Consider the following 24,745-nt stretch of genomic DNA (forward strand, 5'->3'; position numbering starts at 1 on the left):
AAAACACCACAGGTAGGTGGTATACAATTATGGATGGACGAGCGACTGCCGACACAGAGGTAGCTACAGCCGTGGACTACCGTACTGCGTCTGCTGCTAATATAGACTGGATGATATAAAATATATATATATATATCACTACTGCAGCTGGACAGGTATATATTATATAATGACGGACCTGCTGGACACTGTCAGCAGCACTGCAGACTCCTAAAGTAAGCTACTAGTAGTATCAAGAAGATAGAAAAAAAAAAGCACCACAGGTAGGTGGTATACAATTATGGATGGACGAGCGACTGCCGACACAGAGGTAGCTACAGCCGTGGACTACCGTACTGCGTCTGCTGCTAATATAGACTGGATGATAATGATATAAAAAATATATATATATATCACTACTGCAGCCGGACAGGTATATATTATATAATGACGGACCTGCTGGACACTGTCAGCAGCACTGCAGACTTCTAAAGTAAGCTACTAGTAGTATCAAGAAGATAGAAAAAAAAAAAAAACACCACAGGTAGGTGGTATACAATTATGGATGGACGAGCGACTGCCGACACAGAGGTAGCTACAGCCGTGGACTACCGTACTGCGTCTGCTGCTAATATAGACTGGATGATATAAAATATATATATATATATCACTACTGCAGCTGGACAGGTATATATTATATAATGACGGACCTGCTGGACACTGTCAGCAGCACTGCAGACTCCTAAAGTAAGCTACTAGTAGTATCAAGAAGATAGAAAAAAAAAAAGCACCACAGGTAGGTGGTATACAATTATGGATGGACGAGCGACTGCCGACACAGAGGTAGCTACAGCCGTGGACTACCGTACTGCGTCTGCTGCTAATATAGACTGGATGATAATGATATAAAAAATATATATATATATCACTACTGCAGCCGGACAGGTATATATTATATAATGACGGACCTGCTGGACACTGTCAGCAGCACTGCAGACTCCTAAAGTAAGCTACTAGTAGTATCAAGAAGATAGAAAAAAAAAACACCACAGGTAGGTGGTATACAATTATGGATGGACGAGCGACTGCCGACACAGAGGTAGCTACAGCCGTGGACTACCGTACTGCGTCTGCTGCTAATATAGACTGGATGATAATGATATAAAAAATATATATATATCACTACTGCAGCCGGACAGGTATATATTATATAATGACGGACCTGCTGGACACTGTCAGCAGCACTGCAGACTCCTAAAGTAAGCTATTAGTAGTATCAAGAAGATAGAAAAAAAAAAAAACACCACAGGTAGGTGGTATACAATTATGGATGGACGAGCGACTGCCGACACAGAGGTAGCTACAGCCGTGGACTACCGTACTGCGTCTGCTGCTAATATAGACTGGATGATGATATAAAAAATATATATATATCACTACTGCAGCCGGACAGGTATATATTATATAATGACGGACCTGCTGGACACTGTCAGCAGCACTGCAGACTCCTAAAGTAAGCTACTAGTAGTATCAAGAAGATAGAAAAAAAAAAAACACCACAGGTAGGTGGTATACAATTATGGATGGACGAGCGACTGCCGACACAGAGGTAGCTACAGCCGTGGACTACCGTACTGCGTCTGCTGCTAATATAGACTGGAGCACTGAGCACTCAGCACAGTCAGATATACATAGATGATGCAGCACACCGAGGCTGAGCACAGATATGGTATACTGTTACTGTGTCACTGTGTATCGTTTTTTTTCAGGCAGAGAACGGATTATATTAAATAATAATATAATAAAAAAACTGCACTGGTGGTCACTGGTCAGTCACTAGTAAACTCTGCACTCTCTGAGTACTCCTAAGCTCCAGTAAATCAAGTGTCTCACTCTCACTCTCTCTCTTCTAATCTAAATGGAGAGGACGCCAGCCACGTCCTCTCCCTATGAATCTCAATGCACGTGTGAAAATGGCGGCGACGCGCGGCTGCTTATATAGAATCCGAGTCTCGCGATAGAATACGAGCCTCGCGAGAATCCGACAGCGGGATGATGACGTTCGGGCACGCTCGGGTTAGCCGAGCAAGGCGGGAAGATCCGAGTCTGCCTCGGATCCGTGTAAAAAGGCTGAAGTTCGGGGGGGTTCGGATTCCGAGGAACCGAACCCGCTCATCACTAGTTTTAATACACTAAGAATTTTGCATTAAGTCTCTGAGTGCCGCAGTCCTTCTTGCTCGTTTGTACATCACATGTTTCCTGGAGGCACCAGAGCACCTGATCATTCAAGGAGGAGTGCCGGTCCGTATTTTGTCCATATATATATATATATATATATATATATAGTGGTCGAAGTGGCGGCACTTCTCCACAGACCCGGAAGTATATATATATATATATATTTTAATTAACAGACAGAAGCAGCATGTAGGAAGGAGCCCTGGAGTACTAACCGGAGGAGGAGCGGAGACCTGCGCACCTGCTGAAGAGACGCGAGGGAGCGGGCCGCAGGACCAGGAGAGGTCCAACGCCAGGGAGGAGCTGCCCACGCCTGTGCCTGTCACCGGAGCGACCAGAGCCATCCGCGCTGAGTGGAGAAGACACCGCAGAAGAGGAGTCCAGCGAGCCACAGGACCAGGGAAGGACATTCAACCTTTAGCAGACCAGGACCCAGCAGCAAGGGAGGAGACTGACCAGTGACGGGAGCATCGGCATCGCGGGGGACACCCGCTTACCGGAGCAAGGACCCGCAGAAGACCCCGGCTGGCTTAATTAAGACAGCGTGGAACAGCGGGGAGGACGGCGCAGATCGGGATCCTGTAGCAGAAGAGAAGATCCCCCTTCGGAGCGCATCAGACCACACTGAAAAGGGCGCATCCCTGGTGCGGTGCTCTGCATCCCGGGTGGCGCCGAAGACGTGGAGTGTCGGAGGTGGCAGAAGCGCCGCAGCTTGGGGTGAGAAACCTCTGCAACCCTTCAGCTGCTAAACTCTGCAATTAGTCAATTAAGGGGGTAGGCTCCCCTCACCACAGTGCCCCGCAGGAATAGTTAATTAAGGGGGTAGGATCCCCTCACTCTGTAATGTGAATTTTGGCTCATACAGTGTGCTATAATGTGATGTTTGGCCCATACCGTGTGCTATAATGTGAATTTCGTCTCATTCAGTGTGCTATTATGTGAATTTCGACTCATAGCGTGTGCTATAATGTGAATTTTGGCTCGTACGTGTGCTATAATGTGAATTTTGGCTCATACCGTGTGCCATAATGTGAATTTTGGCTCATGGCGTGTGCTATAATATGAATTCGGCTCATTCAGTGTGTTATAAGTGAATATCGGCTCATACCGTGTGCTATAATGTGAATTTTGGCTCATACCGTGTGCTATAATGTGAATTTCGGCTCATACTGTGCTATAATGTGATTTTTGGCTCATACCGTGTGCTATAATGTGAATTTTGGCTCATACCGTGTGCCATAATGTGAATTTCGGCTCATACCGTGTGCTATAATGTGAATTTCTGCTCATAACGTGTGCTATAATGTGAATTTTGGCTCATACCGTGTGCTATAATGTGAATATCGGCTCATACTGTGTGCTATAATGTGAATTTCGGCTCATACAATGTGCCATAATGTGAATTTCTGCTCATACCGTGTGCTATAATGTGAATTTCGGCTCTTACCATGTGCTATAATATGAATTTCGGCTCTTACCATGTGCTATAAAGTGAAAGGGGTACCAGTACTAGATAGTATAAGGGGTCCTACTACACTGAAGGACACGCCCCCTTTTTGTGGCCACGCACTTTGGCGCACGCATAATTGCAACCTTCACTTTTTCATACCACCCTTCAAAAATTTCACTTCGACCACTGCACCTGCATCTATACATACACGCCCTGACAGCTTTATATACAGTCACACCGGTGGCATGCGCACATACTGTACTTTCCTTTTGTAGTTTTTGTTGTTGTTTTTTTTTGGGAGGGGGCATTATTGATCTTGGCGTGGGCTCCAAAAACCCTAGTTACGCCTCTGGTCGGCAGGTCGACATGAAAATGGCTGAAATGGAAAAAGGTTGCCATGCATTTTTTTTCCTGTTTTTTTGGTGTCGATTTCTTTGTAAAGTGGCCGGGAACCCCAATCAGTGTACCATGTCCCCTCGCTTCAGGCTCCGCTACCGATTCGCTTGGTACAGGTTACTATTCCCAATCGTACTTGCACTAAAAAATTGGAGTTTCTTACTGTGCGCAATACGAAGCAGCCACACTACTGATCTAAGTGATACACCACTCACTCAACACAAAATGGACAACAAAAATTCGATCAGACTGAAGCGGCGCTAAGTATAAAGAGGAAGGTTATCTACTCCCCTTTTTCAAATGAGTTCCTCGTTATCTTCACAGTGACATGAAAAAGAAAACAAGCACAAGAACATAGTGTAATCCTGTAACAATATTACACAATATTTCAACAAAACTTGATAGATTCCTGGAACTCTCCCACCACCATTCTCACATATACTATTTCCAGGGTTCCCCCCTCCACAGAACACTCACAATCGAGTGTTGATTTAGTAAGCTCAAAAATAGTATGCTCTTCTGATGATTTTCTACAGTATCTCAGTATTCCTTATCAAGTTTCTGGAATAATCCCACCACCTGTGTAGACTGTTTCTTGCGGTTGCCCCCTTACACAGAACACTCACAATCAAACGCTTTTTATAGGCCTTTCATCATATGTCTTTCTTTAATTAAAATCACCATACGGATGGATGTATCGGGGTTCCCCCCTCTACATTAGACTCACTGTGGTCCACTTGTTTTGATTGCATATAATATACACCTCGGGCGTCCTCCTCATTAATTCCACCTCCAATTCGTTTTCAAAGGAGGGCGATCACCACCAGATTGTATGAAAATAACAAATTTTATTCCACAGTATTGGAATGGTTTCCAAAACATACAAGACAATCCATAAAACAATAAAAATTTACATAAAAAGGTGACCCTTTATGTCCAGTCAGGAGATACTTATTTCCCTAGATGTTATATGGATCCAAAACAGGGAAAAAAATGTCTCACCGTTTTCCGGACAGGTACACCATGGAAAGAAGAAGTCCCACTGACGCGTTTCGATCCTCTAGAGGATCTTTTTCAAGGTATAAGGGACTCCTGTGTGATTACAACTATTTATACCACTCCTTCTATCTTTCCACCAATAGCCTCTTAGATATGAAAAAAACAGCATTTCTTAATTCCCCTATATCTAATACACTGATTTCCTATTCTAATACATGTTACAGGGTTATTCCAATTCCTGCCCCCACATAGATGTTTCCTCCAAAATTCCCGCCAAAGAGAGGGCCGTCCGTTTTGCTAACCATCCGCGCTAGACCTCCGTTACCGGAAGTGTCCAGACGCAAGAGTCCGGCCACTTCCGCCAACCAACTCCCTCACATCGTCCGTACTCGGATGCCCTCCGGAACCGGAAGCGTCTCCACATCCGGTCGCGTAACCTCCTATGTCCGTTGCTGAACATAGCACAGATTTGGTTGTTTAGATCTCTCTTGTTTTCCCGGAAGTGACATCACCGGATGTGGCGAGGCGGCCATTTTGCCGAAGTTCTCCAAAATATGACATCTTTCTTTATCCTTATTTAAAATGTCCATATATTCCATTTCCAATTAGTCCATCTTCTTCAGTTCTTTTTCTGTATATTCTGTAGCCAAAATAGTCCTTTATATAAAGTCCATTGTTATATGCTGAAATAAAAATATACATAGACAGGAGATGTTGAGTCGGTACTTGACATATTCCAGGAGTATCACAAAAACCATTTTACTTCAAAATCACTGTTCAATCCCCCAGGAATTAGAGTTCCATATTGAAAAATCATCTTCATTTCGTTTTTAGCAATGGAACTCATAATATTGCCGTGCCTTTTATCTTTCCTAATTTGTTTTAATCCCAAAAAAATATTTATGTGGCCTATATCACAATTATGGTTCTGTTTGAAGTGTGAGGAAAGGGAGTGGGTTTCCAGCCCCTTCCTGATGTTACGAAGGTGCTCCCCTATTCTCACTTTCAGGGGTCTTGTCGTTCTCCCTATATAGAATTTATTACATGTGCACTCTACGGCATATAAATTTCATAAATCTCTGACCAATCCCCCGGGATGTCCAATAGTCTCGGGAATTGAGTCCATGACAGCAAACTTATCTCTATTTATTGATTATTATTTACAGCTCCTTGTTTTAAAGAACAAATCACATATTAAAGATACAGCAGCTTTTCTAAATGTATTGGAGGGTATCATATGGGAAGAAGGTTTATGGCTGGTGAGTGCAGACGTCAGCTCCCTGTATACGGTTATTGACCATACGCAGGGAATAGAGGCGGTTTCTGGTTATCTAAAAAATACAGAGTATAGTGTAAGTTTACAAGAACTTCTTTTGAGGAGTATTGGATTTATACTCCACCACAATTATTTCTTATTTAAGGATGACTTCTTCGTACAGAAGAGGGGGACGGCCATGGGCACCAGGTTTGCTCCAAGCTATGCCAACATTTTTATGGGTTGTTGGGAGGAAGAGAGAGTTTGGGACAACAACCCATTTGGAGCAAACCTGGTGTCCTGTTCACGTTATATCGACGATATCTTTTTCGTCTGGAAGGGGGATTCGACAAATTTGGAGTTGTTCTGTAACTATCTTAATGAAAATGATAGGAATATTAAGCTGTCTTTTGAAAAGAGTCAGACGGAAATAAATTACTTAGATATAACTGTGTATATTAAGGATAATAAGATACACACGAGGAATTATAGGAAAAACACAGATTCTTTTGCCTATATCATGTCTGGAAGCTGCCATCATGTTAACTGGTTGGAATCCAGTGGCGTGGGGGGTGCAGATGGGGTCTGTAGATGCTGCTGGTGGTGGATGGCCATGTGCGGGGGGCTGTGGATGAAGGAGGGGGTCTGGAGATTCTGTGCGTGGGGGAGGGTCGATGTAGTGGGGTGCCGCAGGTGGGGGAGGGGCGGGTGGGGTGCTGTGGGTGGGGGAGGGGTGGGGGTGCTACGGGTGGGGGAGGGGGCGGGAGTGCAGCGGGCGGGGGAGGGGCATGTGCCACGGATGTGATGGATGCCGCGGGTGGGGGAGGGGCAGATGGGGTGGAGGGTGCGGGGGGAGAAGTGGGTATGGGGGAGGTGCAGGGGTGCCGCGGGTGGGGGAGGGAGGGCGGGTTTTGCGGGTTGTGGGTGCTACGGGTGGGGGCGTGTGCCGCAGGTGGGGGATGGATGTGGTGGGTTCCATGGGTGGGGGAGGGGTGGAGCAGTGCTGCGGGTGGGGGAGGGGCGGTGGGTGCTACGGGTGGGGGAGGGGGCGGGAATGCAGTGGGTGGGGGATTGGCGTGTGCCACCGATGTGGTGGATGCCACAAATGCCGCCGGTGGGGGTGGGGTGGAGGGTGCGGGGGGGTGAAGTGGGTATGGGGTGGTGTGGGGGTGCAGCAGGTGGGGGAGGGGCGGGTGGGGTGGAGGGTGCGTGGGTGTAGGAGGGGAGAGATGGGGGTGGGGAAGGTGCAGAGGTGTCGCGGGTGGGGGAGGTTTTTTTTTGCAGGTTGTGGTTGCGACAGGTGGGGGAGGGGGCGTCTGCCGCGGGTGGGGGACGGATGTGGTGGGTGCCATGGGTGGGGGAGGGGGTGGTGGTGCTGCGGGTGGGGGAGGGGGCGGGAGTGCTGCGGGAGTGGGTGCTATGGGTGGGGGAGGGATGTGTGCCGCTGGTGGGGGGCGGATGTGGTGGATGCTGTGGGTGCCGTGGGTGAGGGGGGGCTCAGGTGAGTGAGGGGCATGTGCCACGGGTAGGGGGCGGATGTGGTGGATTGCGTGGATAGGCTGGTGGGTGCGGGGGGGAGAGGTGGTTATGAGGGTGGGGGAGGTGCGGGGGTGCCGTAGGTGGGATGGAGGGTGCGGGGTGTAGTGGGTGGGGGAGAGGTGGGTATAGGGGCGGTGCGGCGGTTTTGTGGTTGGGACGGGGGGTTTTGCGGGTTGTGGGTGCTACGGGTGGGGGAGGGGGCCGGAGTGCTGCGGGTGTGGGGGGGGGTGTACCACGGGTGGGGACGGATGTGGAGGGTTCCGCGGGTGGGGGATTGCTGCGGGTGGGGGAGGGGTGGGGTGCAGATGCTACGGGTGGGGGTAGAAGTGGTGCGGGTGGGGGAGGGGCGTGTGCTGTGGGTGGATGTGGTGATGCTGTGGGGTGTGGCGGGTGGGTGAGGGACATGTGCAGCGGGTGGGGGGCATATGTGGTGGGTGCTGTGGGAGCCGCGGGTGGGGGAGGGGGTGGGAGGGTGCCGCGGGTGGGAGGGTGCGGGCCGTGTGCCGCGGGTGGGGGGTGGATGTGGTGGATGCTGTGGGTGCCGCGGTGGGAGGGGGAGGGGCGGCGGGTGCGGCTGTCAGTGGTCGTCCACGGCACAATTCTCCTCCGGACTGTGCGGCAGCAGTTACTTAGAGTCCCGCTTACAGTCCCCGGCAGCAGTGTCACCAGGGTGCAGGGAGTGTACGGGGAGGAGGGAGAGAGGGGAGTGGGCGGAGATGGGGAGGGGACTGGGCGGGGATGGGCGGACCGAGGGAGGGGACTGTTCCTGGCCTGCTTCCAGTCACTGTGACTCCGCGCAGCGTTACGGCCAGGCACAGAGTCACAGACCTGGCCTATTATATAGGAGATATATAAATAATTATTATTATTATTTTTTTTACTATTTTCGCCAATTATTTTTTGCCAATGGGTTAATTAACACTTTCTCCCAAAAACACCAGAATGAATGTAAGAATGATGGATGAGGGGGAAGTGGGGGGGACACGACTTTTAGGGGACAGATGGTCACATCCTCACCGCAGTAATGTCAGTGGGAATTTCAGGCCACTGTTTGATCCTGCGGAACTCCGTCAGCGGTCAGCAACAGAACACTTCAAGTTCTGTGTGTGGTTTGGCGGGCCGTGGGCGGGAGGACAGGACAGCGGGACGGACGGGCGGGCGTGAGGGAGCGCGGTGTGACGTCAGCACGTCACACCGCGGCCAGGAACACAGCACAGGGCGGCCAGGAGTACAGCGCAGGGCGGGCAGGAGGGTGCACGGTGTGATGTCAGCACGTCACATCGCAAGCCGGCCGGTGCTGGACGGGGCTGTGTCTCGACAGCGTGACCGTCCATTACCCCCAGGAATTAAATTTTTACCTTATTTTGGTTAATTTACCCCTGTTCCCTGACCACTGAGCTAGGCGGAGGGATTGCACATTAAACTAAAAGTTCCCTCTAAACACTGAATGTGATCAAACAAGATCTTCATACCCGCATACTGCTCCACCTCTCTCGCTCTCCACGCAGCCGGTTAGTAGCGTGCTGAGAAATAAGTCCTAAATGGGTTCTGCCGCCCAGTTTATGTTTACAACAGAAGCCTGTGTTCATTATGCAGCGAAGAAAAAGAGTGCTCACAGAATCTCCGCAGCCTCCTCTTGACCCCGTCACTTCCACAGCACAGGCGGCTAATCTAACTCTTTGGTTTCAGCAGTTTTGTCTTCATCAGTCAACAGGTTTGTAATGGTTTGATCGGGTGTTTGTGATATCCCATCCACACTGTGCATTAATAAGGAGCAGAGAAATGAGATGCACAGCCAGTTAGCTCTGCACCTCTGACCCCAAAGTCATTAAATTCGTGGGCTGACAAAGTTACAACTAATTACTGTGGATGCCCAATTACTTATGTATTCTTTCGGGAGAAGGAAAGATGAGGACCGCAGGTTTGTTCACAAAGCATTTTCTCTTTTTCTCTATGCAATATTGACAATTTTGCATTAACTATTTTACTCGGGTATAAAAAGCACCTGACCCTGTAACACTGGAATTAAGAAAACACATCAATCTAGAAGGGGGATGAGGAACAAAAAAACAAATAAGTAAAGAGTTTCCAAACTACTTGGAATTGCTGATTCTTTTACATTAGCAGAAAAGGTTTTTTTTTCTAATTTATTTGCATTCAGCCACACTTTGCTCTGATTCTCATGGCCAAGGTCGGACTGGCACTGCAACGGGCAGGAAAATTCCCCGGTGGACCTCACTGCTCCAAAGCCTGCCCCTTTCTGTGAGGGGCGGGGCTTGGTAGGATGTGATCGGGTTAAACATCAATGGTTACCACTGATGGTAATATGATGGATAACCAGCGATGGCATAAAACGATCTGCAAGGGAATTATCCAAGGTTTCACCGACCAATTGTCATCCCTGCTTTACTGTTTACTGGGCTGCAGGCCAATCAGAGCATAGGTGCGGGCTTTTTGGGTGTCAGCAGGTGGAGCTATGTTCCATGTACCGGCACCTTTTAGCTAAAAACGAAAAACATCAGATGGGTTTATAATGTCGATGGCGGGTCACCATTCTGGATACCCCCCATCGACAGTAAAAAAAATGATTCACCATCAGTTATAGACCATCGGTGCTTTTGAATCATCGATGGCCATCCCTACATAGGAGACATAGGGGGTCATTCCGAGTTGTTCGCTCCCTAGCTACTTTTAGCAGCCGTGCAAACACATAGTCGCCGCCTATAGGGGAGTGTATTTACGCTAAGTGTGCGAACGCCTGTGCAGCCGAGTGCAGCAAAAACATTTTGTGCAGTTTCAGAGTAGTTCTGGACTTACTCAGCCCTTGCGATCACTTCAGTGTTTTTGGTGCCGGAATTGACGTCAGACACACGCCTGGACACGCCTGCGTTTTCCCAAACACTCCCAGAAAACGGTCAGTTGCCACCCACAAACGCCTTCTTCCTGTCAATCTTCTTGCGATCGGCTGTGCGAATGGAATCTTTGCTAAACCCATCGCCCAGCACCGATCCTCTTCATACCCATACGACGCGCCTGCGCATTGCGGTACATACGCATGTGCAGTTTTGCAGTTTTTTTACCTGATCGCTGTGCTGTGAAAATTGGCAGCGAGCGATCAACTCGGAATGACCCCCCATAGTGCTGCATCCGCTGGGAGGGGCAGTCAGAGCACTTTCTTCCTGCCAAAAGATATTGAATATAGGGGGTGACTATATTCGTAGCATATCTACGATCACTTACTCTGACATTCGGGGGGACGCCAAGCACAGGGCTAGTCCGCCCCGCATGTCAGGCCCTACCCCCCTGCACGGGTGTAGTATGGTTTGCCGGCGGTTGGGGTCCCGGCGACCAGCATACTGGCGCCGGAATCCCGACTGCTGGCATACCGACAGCTGGGTGAGCGCAAATGAGCACTCGCCACGCTGCGGGCACGGTGGAGCGCTATCTATTCTCTTTCCAGGGGGTCATGGATCCCCAAGAGGGAGAAAAGATGTCGGTATGCCGGCGGTTGGGATTCCGACGCCGTTATGGTGGTCGCCGGGAGCCCGACCGCCGGCAACCTGAAGACCACCCCCCCGCACAGTTGCAAAAGCATCGCATGGCGGCAATGCTTTTGTACCTGGCGAGTAACTCCCTGCCAGCGCAGCTACTGCGCGCTGGCAGGCCACTACCCGCCGCGTCCCGGGTCACAGCGGCTGGGTCACAGCGTCCCGGGTCACAGCGGATGTTTGTGACATCATGCAGCTGCCGCGACCCGCTTCCCCAATGGTCCAGACATGCCTGCGTTGTCCGGACCGCACCCCGCAAATGGCGTTCTAACGCCGTTGGCAAGCCCCCTCCTGCCCTGCCACCGCCTCTGCCTGATTGCAGCCCAGAGATGCTTTCAGCATCTCACTGTGCTCCCAGAGTGCTTGCGCACAGTGCGTCTGCTGTGCGTGCACACTCCACAAATGAATTCAGACTGTGATCGCTGCAGTCTGAATTAGCCCCCTAGTGTGTAAAGGAGACAGACAGATCAGCATTTTAAAGGGGGGTACACACGGAGAGATCCGTGCTTAAAATCTAAGCAATCTTGCTAGATTGCTTAGATTTTAAGCACGGATCTGCCGGGTGTATGCCCTCCAGCGATAGCGATGCGCGGCCCCGCGCATCGCTATCGCCGATGCTAGATTGAGCTGCATGCAGGCTCAATCTAGCGGGTCGCTCACTTCACCGTTGTGTGAAGTGAGCGCCCCCCCGTCGGCTTTCCGCCTCGCTCAGCACCTCGCGCTGTGCTGAGCAGGGTGAGAGATGTGTGCTGAGCGGTCTGTGTTAAGATCGCTCAGCACACATCTCTCCCGTGAGTACCCCCCTTAAGAGTATAAATGCAGACCAGTAACAGAGCTTTGAGGTGAGGATAGAAAATCTAAAGACAATTCATTTTTCTGTTTTTAATACCTTAATCTGGACAAATACTTATTTGATGTTTTAAAGATGCCAGAGTGGTTCTTTGTGGAGATAACGCGTCACCTAACAGCGTAATGTCCATTCGCCAGAGTCAACAGTGAAGTGTTTGCACATGAACAAATTCTATCAAACCTTTAAATTGACTTCACTTAAGAGATTGGAGCCCTGCTCTCACACGGACAAAAGTTATCTGATTTTAGACGACAGACAAATATTAGTAAATAGAATCCACAACCAGCCACTGATGAATCATTTCTTCACAAATTTATCATCACCGTCTTATCACGTCTAAAGTCTTCAATTGTTAACTTTGCAAACACCCCACAGTTCGTCACGCAGTATAACTAAAACACAAAACACATTTGGGATATCAGAGTGAGTGCACAATCTTTCAGAATATACCCCAGGACTACTTTAGGAACATTTTGATTTAGATGGAGTTTGGCTTCAATTTGGTTGAAGAATAGAGGTTGTTACTCCGAGGAACTGCGTCTTTTGGCGCTCGTATATCTTGTGACGTTATGCAAATGCCAGCTACACCCCAACCCTAGTGTACAATGTGCAAGGATTGAGGCGCCCTGCGTCTGCATCCATAGATACCAAAATCGGTCTCACCATTTAAATTTCCACCAGCCCTATGGACTCCTACAGTATGTAAGCGGTGAGGAATCTCCGTACGCAACTGCTTCCAGCGGCACGACCATGACACCACCATAACATGCGCATAAAACATATTATATCCATGCGTCTGCTAAGCCACCTTCCTGTCACCGTCCAGGAACACCCAATACATATACAAGAAGGCACTTCTGAGACCATGCGTCTCCTGTGCGCCTCTATCACAACTCAGACTCGCAATGTGCGCAAACTATCTGGCTGCATGCACAGAGCACTGGCATCCGACATTGGCAGTCAATGTGACTCTGAAGCAGGCCCTGGGTGTCCGTGCAACACTTGGCTTGGAAAGTGGCCCATGCTGTCCTACCAGCACCCTATAGCGGAAGACTGGGAGCATTGGAAATTATGTGGGCGTTGTCCAATCTGTGTTTTATACAGTCAATGAAATATATATAGAATTGTAATGTCAAAGATCTACAATAGACACTATGCAGTACAGGAGTGTATATTAACATTACAGTCGTCACTGACCATTTGCCAGAGCTTGTACTGTAGATCAATCCGCCGCTATTCAAACTAAAGTACTGGATTAGTGAAGCATTAGCCACCCAGTGGTGGAGTTGTGTATTGCATGCTGAGTATCTAGTCGTGCCTCAACGCGCCTGTCCGTGATTAAACTCAGCAACCTAAGCTATCGCCTAGGCGTGACTAAACCTCCGTCTAGGCGCAGAAACAGTCAAGATAATGGAGGACCTATCTGTACCCATGTGACTGTTATTCAATGCAGAGACCTCTATACATTATACTGTATTACTAGATATTGTTTTAATAACACAATGCCATGTTTAAAGTAAAAGTGGCAGCACCCTAATATTATTTTATAGGAATGTAACAAAATATCTTAGTAACCAATAAATAGCAGGTTAGGGATGGGTACTTGGGATCGACAGTCACTACGCTGCCAGTGACTATATTGATCCTGGGAAACAGGTGTCGGCAGGATAACAAGGCTGACCGGCTCCTTGCAGCAGACTCATGACTTCTGGTGGAGGCTCACTTAAATGACTAATATTCCTTTGACGGTGTGTCTCTCTGTGGGTGGGACATGAAGCTTTCCGTCATACCTATAGGTAAGCTGCCAGCTCTCTGATAGGTGGATAGTTTCAGTCAGTTATCAATCTGTGCACCTACCAAGACTCTGATTGGTGAATATCCCGTGCAATCCACCTATCAACTTGCTATAAAAGTGTGATACCCACCAACTGTATGACAGCTCAGTACCTGGTAGTGTCTGGGAGCCCCAAAGCCAGACAGAGGATGCATCCCGGATTTCCATTCATTTCCATTCCATTCCAAAACATACTGGAAATAACTGAGTAGCATCTACAGCCTGCCTCTCAACCACAAGCTAAATACCCCTAGTGTCAGCACACTACTCAGCTATCTACCCCTAGTGTCAGTACACTACTCAGCTATCTACCCCTAGTGTCAGCACACTACTCAGCTATCTACCCCTAGTGTCAGCACACTACTCAGCTATCTACCCCTAGTGTCAGTACACTACTCAGCTATCTACCCCTAGTGTCAGCACACTACTCAGCTATCTACCCCTAGTGCCAGCACACTACTCAGCTATCTACCCCTAGTGTCAGCACACTACTCAGCTATCTATCCCTAGTGTCAGCACACTACTCAGCTATCTACCCCTAGTGTCAGCACACTACTCAGCTATCTACCCCTAGTGTCAGCACACTACTCAGCTATCTACCCCTAGTGTCAGCAGACTACTCAGCTATCTATCCCTAGTGTCAGCACATTACTCAGCTATCTACCCCTAGTGTCAGCACACTACTCAGCTATCTACCCCTAGTGTCAGCACACTACTCAGCTATCTACCCCTAGTGTCAGCACACTACTCAGCTATCTACCCCTAGTGTCAGCACACTACTCAGCTATCTTTCCCTAGTGTCAGCACACTACTCAGCTATCTACCCCTAGTGTCAGCACACTACTCAGCTATCTACCCCTAGTGTCAGCATACTACTCAGCTATCTACCCCTAGTGTCAGCACACTACTCAGCTATCTACCCCTAGTGTCAGCACACTACTCAGCTATCTACCCCTAGTGTCAGCACACTACTCAGCTATCTAGGGTTCACTACGGCTGGCCGGCGGTCGGGCTCCCGGCGACCAGCATCCCGGCGCCGGGAGCCCGACCGCCGGCTTACCGACAGCTTGGAGAGCGCAAATGAGCCCCTTGCGGGCTCGCTGCGCTCGCCACGCTACGGGCACGGTGGTGCGCTACGCGCGCCACACTATTTTATTCTCCCTCTATGGGGGTCGTGGACCCCCACGAGGGAAAATAAGTGTCGGTATGCCGGCTGTCGGGCTCCCGGCGCCGGTATACTGAGCGCCGGGAGCCCGACCGCCGGCAAACAGAAGACCACCCAGCTATCTACCCCTAGTGTCAGCACACTACTCAGCTATCTATCCCTAGTGTCAGCACACTACTCAGCTATCTACCCCTAGTGTCAGCACACTACTCAGCTATCTACCCCTAGTGTCAGCACACTACTCAGCTATCTACCCCTAGTGTCAGCACACTGCTCAGCTATCTACCCCTAGTGTCAGCACACTACTCAGCTATCTACCCCTAGTATCAGCACACTACTCAGCTATCTTCCCCTAGTGTCAGCACACTACTCAGCTATCTACCCCTAGTGTCAGCACACTACTCAGCTATCTACCCCTAGTGTCAGCACACTACTCATCTATCTACCCCTAGTATTAGCACACAACATAGTTATCTTCCCCCAGGGTCTGCAGACAACTCAGCTATCTGCCCCCAGTGTGTGCTCACTACTCTGCTACCTGCCCCCACTGTCTGCATATTATAGCTACCTGCCCCCAGTCAGTGCTCACTACTCAGCTACCTGCCCCCACTGTCTGCACACTAGTCAGCTACCTGCCCCCACTGTCTGCACACTAGTCAGCTACCTGCCCCCACTGTCTGCACACTAGTCAGCTACCAGCCCCCACTGTCTGCACACTACCCAGCTACCTGCCCCCACTGTCTGCACACTACCCAGCTACCTGCCCCCACTGTTTGCACACTACCCAGTTACCTGCCCCCACTGTTTGCACACTACTCAACTACCTGACCCCACTGTTTGCACACTACCCAGCTACCTGCCCCCACTGTCTGCACACTACCCAGTTACCTGCCCCCACTGTTTGCACACTACTCAACTACCTGACCCCACTGTTTGCACACTACCCAGCTACCTGCCCCTAGTGTGTGCTCACTACTCAGCTACCTGCCCCCACTGTCTGCACACTAGTCAGTTACCTGCCCCCAGTGTGTGCTCACTACTCTGCTACCTGCCCCGCTCTCTGCATACTATAGCTACTTACCCCAGTGTGAACACACTACACAGCTACCTGCCCCAGTGTGTGCTCACTATTCAGCACTTTGCCCCCAGTGTCTGTACACTAATCAGTTACCTGCCCCCAGTGTGTGCTCACTACTCTGCTACCTGTCCCTGCTGTCTGCACACTACTCAGCTACTGTATCTGCCCAGAACCTAAACACCACTCAGCAAACTACCCCCAGTGTCTGCACCACAAGCAGCTACTTGCCCCCCATTATTCATTGTTCAGCCGCCATCACATTTCTGAAGGAATAATTGGAAACATGACGCTAGCGGCTGCCAATAAGACGGCTGCAGGGTGAGTGGCCACCCATTATAGCTAAGCCATTGGTAACATGGCCAATCCTCAGACCGGGGAAACAAAAGAGGATCTGATTGAAGTCTGTGTGCATCGCCAGTGCCTCACGCCTCTTATTACCAGAGCCTCACGCCTCAAAATTTGATTCATTTATACAAATTACTGATGGAGAGCAACCAAGAATCCCATTGTAGAACTGGAAATATGTAACACAGGTACTGTAGCTTATATTTATTATTATTATCATTATTATAATTATTATCCTTTATATATATGGCGCCACAAGGGATCCGCAGCGCCATTATTCATCAATGTCAATGGGATACTGCAGGTTTGACTAGAAAGCCTGCTATAGCTGGGTGCTTGTTTTTTGCAGAGGAACCCCAGGCTTGGTGTCCACCTGCTTTAGCAGTAGTAACCAGCTCAGGCTAGGGATGGCCATCGGTGGGTTATCCATTGATGGATAACCTCAATGGTGGGAAACCATCTGTAAGGGAATCATCAATGGTTTCACCCATCGATGGTCACCTACTACTTTAGCATTGAGCGAGCCGCCGGCCAATTAGGGCCCAGGGGCATGGCTTCATGGGTGTTGTGGGGTGGAGCTCTGCTCCGTGTCCCGGCACCTAGTTAAAAAAATAAATTGGTTATGTCTTGCCATCGATGAAGGGAAAACATCTGATTCTGAATCATCAATGGCAAAAGTATTCTGCATCGGCCAAAAACCATTGCTGATTATGAATCAGCAATGGTCGATGGCCATCCCTATCCCAGGCTATGCTTTAAACTTATTTTACTGCATGTGCACAGTACCGAAAAGCTGGATTTTTGCAGAATAGTGTTCTGTTTACAGTACACCCAACTCTAAATGAATCACTGTTAACTTTAAATGTATATATTCTCCGAAACATAATCAACAACACCAACAACTTTCCCAAGGTCAAAAAAATCTTCCCGAATAACATGATTCCGTTTTAATGTGCTTTGTATTGTTGCTGTTTAACCCTCTCTTTGTTCTACAGACGGAGCAGATTATTTCACTGTTGTTCCAGCTAACTCCTGTTTTCATGCGGCGATATCACTGCTTATGTATATCTTCAGAATATCTGGAATATTTGTTCCTGTTTGTAGTCGGGTTTCTTTAATCTGAATTTTCAAGGAGAAGCAAAAGTCTTTCGTGGCTTTTATTTCTCTTATTTAACTACAAAGCTCGGCACCTGTTTAGCAGAAGAAAATGAAATTCTACGTACAAACAAAATGGCGAGCTTTATTCCGGTGGTGACACGGGGAGCGTATCTTAATGTCAGATGTTGGGGGGAAAAAGACAGAGAGGATGGTAAGATATCCGTTTGCTTTATGAGTCATAGTATATGAATATTTTAGTATTATAAATCGCATTAGGTATCACAGTAGCTGCGGAACAGCTTTTTAATGCACAAGTTACATTTTGTGATACAAAAGGCAAGTTTCAACCATGCAAATAAATAGCTATTTTTCTTTTCCATAAACCCTACGTGCGGTCAAAAGTAAGATTTCATCAAATAAGCCCTCTCCGCTCATAAGCAGATCTATGGGTTCAGATATAAGAATCTTGTGCAGACCCTCAGTGGTGTGGAAGCGTTTGTTCAATTAACAGTTCATTGGCCCTCATTCCGAGTTGATCGCTCGCTAGCAGTTTTTAGCAGCCATGCAAACGCTATGCCGCCGCCCACTGGGAGTGTATTTTAGCTTAGCAGAAGTGCGAACGAAAGGATCGCAGAGCGGCTACAAAATAATTTTGTGCAGTTTCAGAGTTGCTTCAGACCTACTCAGCGCTTGTGATCACTTCAGACCATTCAGTTCCTGATTTGACGTCACAAACACGCCCTGCCACGCCTGCGTTTTTCCTGCCACGCCTGCGTTTTTTAGAACACTCCCCGAAAACGGTCAGTTGGCACCCAGAAACGCCCCCTTCCTGTCAATCCCTCTGCGGCTGCCTGTGCGACTGAAAAGCTCCCTGTGTGAAACTACATCATTCGTTGTAATAGTACGACGCGCGTGCGCATTGCTCCGCATGCGCAGAAGTGCCAATTTTTGCCAAGATCGCTGCGCAGTGAACGAAAGCAGCTAGCGAACAACTCGGAATGACCACCATTGTACATATGAGAAATTTACGTGTGCAATTAATTAAAAAGCGACTATTGAGTCCGCCCAGTTTTTGTATGTGGAAACAATATGGACTGCAACACGGGATGCAGTCAAAATGTTGACATTCACATTTATGATGTCAATACTGCTAAAATGTTGACATTAAATATGTTGGTTTGTGCAGAATGTTGATATGTTCATAATGTCCATATAAGAAATGGCGACATTCTGCACGGAACGGAGGATGAGGGTTACAGTTACGCTACGCGAGGTGAGAGTTTATTTTAGGCACTAGGGGCAGGAGCGGATTTAGATGCGGGCAAGCAGGGAGTGTGCCTGGGGCACTGCGGTCTAAAGGCATGGCCGCAGTCACCCCGCAGGTGCCTGCCGCCCACACCCTGGCAGCATCAGGTGCCGTGTGCTGCGTGGGTGCCTGCTGCAGCAGACACCATTGAGGGAGACAGTCAAACACTAGAGGTTACTATTGACCACTAGTGCCTGTCTCCCTGCTCTCCTCCAGATGCTAGAGGTCAAGTGGTACCTCTAGCGTCTGACTGTCTCCCTCAATGGTGTCAGCTGCAGCTGTCTCCCACGGCGCCTGCTGCAGCCGAGGTGCGGGCGGGCGACGATACATGAACTCCGTGGGATCAGACAGGAAACCCCTGGCATTGAGCATGAGACCCTTGGCAATGAGCCTGAAACCCCTGGCAATGGGCAGGAAACCCCTGGCAATGAGCATGAAACCCCTGGCAATGGTTAGGAAACCAAGGGAAATGAGCATGGATTCCAGAGCATGAAACCCCTGACTACAATCATGAAACCCTTGGCAATGAACATGAGACCCCTGGCAACGAGCATGGAACCCCTGGCAAAGAGCATTAGACCCCTGGCAACGAGCATGGAACCCAGAACATGAAACCCCTGACTACAATCAAGAAACCCTTGGCAATGAACATGAGACCCCTGGAAACGAGCATGGAACCCCTGGCAAAGAGCATTAGCCCCTGGCAACGAGCATGGAACCCAGAACATGAAACCCCTGGCAACCAGCAGGTAATTTAAAAGTAATTGGAAGTCTTACTGTGGGGCATCATTTGTAAGGGACATTATTGTGTGTGGGGCTTAAAATGGTGTCAGGGGCATAACTGTATGTGTCATAATGTATACTGGGCATTACAGTGTATGGCATAATGTGTGGTATAATGTGTACTGGGCATTACAGTGAATGGCATAATGTGTGGCATAATGTGTACTGGGCATTACAGTGTATGGCATAATGTGTGGCATAATGTGTACTGGGCATTACAGTGTATGGCATAATGTGTGGCATAATGTGTACTGGGCATTACAGTGTATGGCATAATGTGTGGCATAATGTGTACTGGGCATTACAGTGTATGGCATAATGTGTGGCATAATGTGTACTGGGCATTACAGTGTATGGCATAATGTGTGGCATAATGTGTACTGGGCATTACAGTGTATGGCATAATGTGTGGCATAATGTGTACTGGGCATTACAGTGTATGGCATAATGTGTGGCATAATGTGTAATGGGCATTACAGTGTATGGCATAATGTGTGGCATAATGTGTACTGGGCATTACAGGGTATGGCATAATGTGTGGCATTATGTGTACTGGGCATTACAGTGTATGGCATAATGTGTACTGGGCATTACAGTGTATGGCATAATGTGTGGCATAATGTGTACTGGGCATTACAGTGTATGGCATAATGTGTGGCATAATGTGTAATGGGCATTCCGGTGTGTGGCATAATCTGAAATGGGCATTAAGGAAGCACTGATGTATCTGACAGAAGTCCTCATCAACTGACCACCGAACCTGGAAGACAAGGCTGGAGCCGCCGTCCCGCAGCATATGGTAAGTCACCATTAGACCACCAGGGATGTTTTGTCAGCATTTTGATCATGTTGTCATGTCATCAATGTTAACAAGGTGAATGTCGACATAATATACTATATAATATAATATACTATATATATTATATATACATAATATAATATACTGTGCCACCACTCCTACACACTCTTTTTTTACAAACAGGTTAAAATCAATCAATCAATCAATCAATCAATCAATATTAATGTAAAATAACTAATTCAGGTTACGCTAAGAATTCCTGCAAATCATTATAAAAAGTAAAATTGCAAAGTTAAATGACTCCCCCTTCCTTGGGTGTTAGTGACTTAAGGGCTGGAAATACAAGCGGCAGAACTATTATTAAGTTTAGAGAAAAGGTCAGAACAGATTTGTTCACAAAGATATCCTCTTCCAAATACCTAAACTGTGTCACCAAACTTGTATTACAAATACTGTACTCTACCAATATACACAGGTGCAATATGAGCAATGCATTAATCCTATACTTCATCCTGATGTGTATTGTACTATGTCATTGCCTGGGGCCGGCCATCTCAGCTGTTGTTAGGAATCCCGCTATCATTGCTGCCTGAAGACTGCACCAATTGTGTACAGAAGCCCGAGGCCAACACTAGCTGTTTGCTGAACCCTGGGGCCATCGCCTCACCTGCACCACAGCAATGCCACTGTTAAGGTCTGCACCTGTTCTGTGAATACTCGTAAATGCCAGCCTTTGCAGGTTCTGTAGAATCTTAATCGAGATAACATTCAGCTGTTAATGCATTCCTTTGAGACTCCAAATCTTGCAGCACCTTTTCTGTGGAATGACAACCTAGTGACAGACGTATCAGACTAGCGTAGCCGGAAAGTACAACTATACAAGTGAGCAAAACAGAGTTCCGCATGAAGATATTGAAAACCCTGAACGTTGCATGCAGATTGGTAGCAGGTTATAGGGTAGCTTGCTGTTGAATGTTTCAACTCTTATTGGTGAAATATTTTTGAAATAAGCTTTTGTCCATTTCTTTGATGTTGATATTGCTGGGCCAATGAGAGTTCAACGCAAGGCGGCCGTAAATTGCTGCTGCCTTACGTGCACAGAACTGAATGTGTATATTTGCCCGTCGGCAGAGCTATAATGTACTCATCCTGAGGAGAGATCCACTAAACAATATGCTTAGGGCCTAATTTATGTTTGTAAGTAAAGCAAAAAAGCAAGCAACTGTGCAAAACCATACTGCGCTGCAAGTGGGCAGATGTAACATGTGCAGAGAGATGTAGATATGGGTGGCTATATACAGGACCGGCTCCAGGCCTACTAGCACCCTGAGCGAGAAATTTTGAAGCGCCCCCCACCTCGATGCGCTCTCTTGAGAAAGTGGGCGTGGCTTCACAATTTTATATTATGATATCAAACTATAGATATATATATATATTATCACACAGCCCTACACACACACACACACACACACACACACACACACACACACACACACACACACACACACACACACTCAAAATTAGCAGCCTTACACTAATGCATACAGTAGTGCTCTTTACACATAATGTCCCCAGTATAGTGTCAGATACACATAATGTTCCATTATAGTGCCAGATACACATACTGCCCCTAATAGTGTCAGATACAAATACTCACCCAATAATGCCAGATACACATACTGCCCTCAATAGTGTCAGATACACATAATGCCCTCAGTAGTGACAGATACATAAACTGCCCCGAATAGTGCCAGATACACATAATGTCCCCAGTATAGTGCCAGATACACATAATGTACCCAATAGTGCCAGATACACATAATGTACCCAATAGTGCCAGATACACATACTGCCCCAGTATAGTGCCAGATACACATAATGTCCCCAGTATAGTGCCAGATACACATAATGTACCCAATAGTGCCAGATACACATAATGTACCCAATAGTGCCAGATACACATACTGCCCCAGTATAGTGCCAGATACACATAATGTCCCCAGTATAGTGCCAGATACACATACTGCCCCCAGTAGTGCCAGATACTTAAACTGCCCTGAATAGTGCCAGATACACATACTGCCCCCAGTAGTGCCAGATACATAAACTGCCCTGAATAGTGCCAGATACACATACTGCCCCAGTATAGTGCCAGATACACATAATGTCCCCAGTATAGTGCCAGATACACATAATGTACCCAATAGTGCCAGATACACATACTGCCCCCAGTAGTGCTGCTCACCACCACCGCTGCTGGGCTCTGCTGCTGCCGCTGTGTCCGAGGAGAGTGCAGCGCATGCCTCTCCTGCCCCTCAGTTTGGTCTCCCGTCTTTGGTAACAGCCATCTCAAATATTAGAAATGGCCAGCCGCCCTTAAATACCCGGCGGATAGAGAGAGCAGCAGTACAAAGCTCCTCAATAAACAGTGTTTGTACGGCTGGTCTCTCTCTGGGATGGGCTATAAAGCTTGCAATCCAAATTTCTTAATTTAGCAAATAAACTTTTCAACTTTTTTTTTTGTCAAATTCCACAGTTCGTAGCTATATTAATATACATAATAAATTATAATATTCTTTCTGTGAGGCTGAATGTGGCAATAATGTTTATTAAACACTATTCACTTTTTTTAAATGGGTTTCAATAATAATGGCATTGATCGCCATCATACAGGGGGCAAAAATAAATATACGCACTCATGTGAGTGCCAGGCGGCCACTCAGCTCCCCAGGCCAGTCCAGTCCAGCATCCCCCACGACAACCACCAGAGATAGAACAGGGGGACTCATTCTTATTCCGGGCACCAGGCACTCACCGCAGTTATGGTCACCGCAACACTGCACCCTGTTTGGCGCTGTGTGAACTGGTCTGCTGCTGCATTACACTGTGCGTGGGCAGAGACATCCTTGGGCGGCGTCTGACATCACAGATGCCAGCCCTGGCCCGCCCACAACACTCCCCCAACATCACGGCCACTGCTAGGAAGAGGGGCAGGGCGGGACAGCTGCTGTCGGGGGGGCAGAGCTCAAGGACCTAGCTCCAATATGGCGGCAATAAATAGCAGCACCCATTAATAGTGGCGCCCCATGCGGCCGCTCACAGGGAACTTCCCAGGAGCCGGCCCTGGTTATATATTTTCTGTACAAAAAGAACAAGCAAATACCTCAGCGATATTGGGGGGAATATAAAGTCCCCAATATGTAATGTTATAATAGAGATGAATAATTGTAAATACATAACTTGTAAACCGCTAGTTCCTAAATGTTGTCTTGGTGACACAAATCAACCACAATATTCCAACCAATCTTTATCCAATGGAACAGCGCTAATAACAATATAAAAATAAGAAATATATGTGTAAACCACAGGTATGGAAGATAAGCCAAGACACAATTAATAAATATAATTATTTTAATTAGCTAACGAATCAGCATAGACAGCAATATTGGTATGCAGAAAATAAATATAACATCTGTACAAAAAACATCAATGATATAAAACTTCACATCGATCTTAATGAATAGATTGAGTATAAATATATACTGTGTGAGGCTTGCAATATCAACCAAAGGAATCAGCCTTGTGGAACTACAAGTCCCAGGATGGATACGTCGCAGGGCAAGGCCGCCTAGCATACTATCCGCCGCTTCCCCTCGCGACTACGCACTAATTGCGATCGCAGAAAGTAGGGGAGCCTCCTGCCGGCACAGCCTAGCTGCAACGGCAGAAGGTCTGCCGCCATGTTTTTTATCGGGGCGGCTGCGTGTGATGTCATGCAGCCGCCCCGATCATGCCCACGCCACGCCCCCCATTTGGATGCCGATGCCCCCTTTTGCCTGCCGCAGTCCCCACAAAGCTCCGTCTTGGAAAAGGACTATTGCCGTGCCGTGAACGCCTCTGCCTGACAGGCAGAGGCGTTCGCATTTACTGCGGATCACCCGCAGCAAATGTGGATGGATGCGTAGGGCGGGACCTGCGCATGCGCCCACCGGGCGAACGCAAATATTCTGGTTGGATCGCGATTTGCGATCCAACCTGAATTAGGTCCAATGATCACTGTTTAAGCTGCTGGGAAAGTAGCCA

The sequence above is a fragment of the Pseudophryne corroboree genome, chromosome 8, assembly GCF_028390025.1.
Source record: "Pseudophryne corroboree isolate aPseCor3 chromosome 8, aPseCor3.hap2, whole genome shotgun sequence".
Lineage (NCBI taxonomy): Eukaryota > Metazoa > Chordata > Amphibia > Anura > Myobatrachidae > Pseudophryne > Pseudophryne corroboree.